We start from the raw sequence: 2,136 nt of genomic DNA, 5'->3' as shown, positions 1-2,136 counted from the left end.
TCTCATTCTCTCCTTGCTCTCACTTTCTTTTACATTCTCATTCTCCCAATCTTTTCGTCTTACGCTTTCTCTCTCTCTCTCTCTCTCTCTCTCATTCTATTACTATTACTATTTGTCATGTACATCGATAATTATTACACATGTATACGCATTATGTTCACTTGCATTGCTAATTTTAATATAATATTATTTGAATAAAGGCATTTTGGGCACATTCAGCGGACTCAATAATTGAGTGAGCGCTCACTGTTATTGGTGTGTTATTCTAGATCTAAAATTCTGATTAGATGAGCTAAAAGAATACCAATAACAGCGAGCGCTCACTCAACTGTTGAGTTAGCTGAATTATGAAAGGCAGAATTGATAGAACGCTTTATATGTATGCGTTTATACGTGACAATATCTGAAAAAAATCTGAAGTGATCCTATTTCGGGATTTCTTGATTTGCAGATCGAGACTGCACACTAATATTATTATATCAATATACATCAATATCAATATTATAAAATATTTGTGTTGATAACAATTAATATCCTATATTGATATTGCGTATTAATATTAATGTATATTGATATAATATGATGTAGTAATATTGATATTACAATGGGACTGGGAATTAGTATTATAATACATGGAAGAGACGATGACAATTTTTGCGCATTGCGGAATTATATTCGTTCAGTATGACGCATCGACGTATCGACTATTTTTGGCCGATTGTTTCAACGATACGGTGCAACGTTGCGTTCAAAACAACTTTTGGCCGTTCGCGATGTGTTGTGACGGATTCACCCGCGACGGTTTAAAGCGCGGTGTGAATAGACGGGGCGGCGCGCTGAGAGAGCGTTGTCGTGTAAATTTCAATCACCACCTCATCTGCAAGTCGCAGCGTACTGACGAGATACGTATTGACGGGACGTCACACGTTTTTTGGCTGGGCTTTACAAACAATACGCCCCACTGACTCACGCGTAGTTTAATTCGAGAATGACTGTAGTGATATAAATGAATATTGTGCTTTACACTTCATTTACTATTGTTTATAACGTGCTGCTCGATTTAATTACATGAAGATATAATTTATGTATGAAGATATAATTTATACGTGCAAAGTACAATAGAATAGAAATTAAATTTTCCTGATTTTATTTGAATACCTTACACTGATTAGAATCACAAATTGTGCAGTTTACCGAAGAACTGAAGAAAAAGGAATCAGCAATTAAATCAATCTCATTGTAGATCATTATTAGAAGAGCTGATCGTTTCTGTCCCCGTTAATTGTAATTGATGGCAACGACGAGGCTTGGCCTAGTTTCTCATGACAATTAAGCGGTTAAATGCCAAGATGCGGTAATTGAGTATGACATTCACTTTGTCAATTATAATACGTTGCCAATAATAGAAAGATAGTACGATCGATCGATCTCTAATGCGAAGGAAAAGAATGCAATAATTTATCACTGAATTTTTTCCCCAAATTATACTTGTACGCTAGATTTTCTATTTACTCCTCAATTTTTCACATTTTCGAATTTCTACATCATTTAATTGTTTTCCTTGTTTTTCCACTCACATTTTCTTATGAATTTTTCACTTCCCTCTGCACCACCTGCATTCTCTTTCTTACGCCTCCGTTTCGTTCTATCTCCTTCATTTATTACTTCCTCGGTTTCCTGTTTCATCTGATCTCCCGTATCCTCATTTCCCGCGGAACGCGATCGATGACGGAGATTTCAATGCATGATACAAGAACGCGGCACCTACCTTCGCGCTGTTATACGTGGAGCACGCGGGTTCTCCTCGGGTGGCGAAACACACTGGACCCTCGGAAAAGCGAAAGCACCGGAGAGCAGCAGAAGACAACTGTCGTCGGTCCCCTCCCTCACCCGGAACCGCCGAAATCGTGGACGGTCCCCTCGACACCTTCCTCCGCTGCAGTTATTTTCGACTCCCGAGATGCTCTGTTTCTCTCCCTCTTCGTATTCCTGGCGGATTTCCTGGCAATCGGGAAAACTCTCACCCGCGTGTCGTTTCCAAAAATTTCGTCTAACATAAGTGATCTACGTAATCTTGATTGGCAGAAACACCGCTGCCGATCGGCGACGATTTATTTTTAGTAAAAATATATCACG

The 2,136-nt window shown here is 38.9% G+C and overlaps 1 protein-coding gene across 3 annotated transcripts in view; it reads right to left on the bottom strand.

The window, feature by feature from the left end:
- Window positions 1–1,934, bottom strand: part of LOC108747424 (putative uncharacterized protein DDB_G0290521) — a 22,769-nt gene extending 20,835 nt beyond the window's left edge. The window contains exon 1 of one of the 3 annotated variants that reach the window (XM_018484861.1): window positions 1,578–1,934. The gene's annotated coding sequence lies outside the window, so the exon portion shown is untranslated. The remainder of the gene's footprint in view (window positions 1–1,577) is intronic. The other 2 variants (XM_018484862.1, XM_018484860.1) reach the window with 2 other exon arrangements.
- Between the last annotated feature and the right edge of the window lie 202 nt (window positions 1,935–2,136).

The sequence above is a fragment of the Trachymyrmex septentrionalis genome, unplaced genomic scaffold, assembly GCF_001594115.1.
Source record: "Trachymyrmex septentrionalis isolate Tsep2-gDNA-1 unplaced genomic scaffold, Tsep1.0 scaffold2, whole genome shotgun sequence".
NCBI lineage: Eukaryota > Metazoa > Arthropoda > Insecta > Hymenoptera > Formicidae > Trachymyrmex > Trachymyrmex septentrionalis.
Note: the sequence above shows the minus strand (reverse complement) of the source record. Positions and strands in the feature narration are given on the sequence as shown.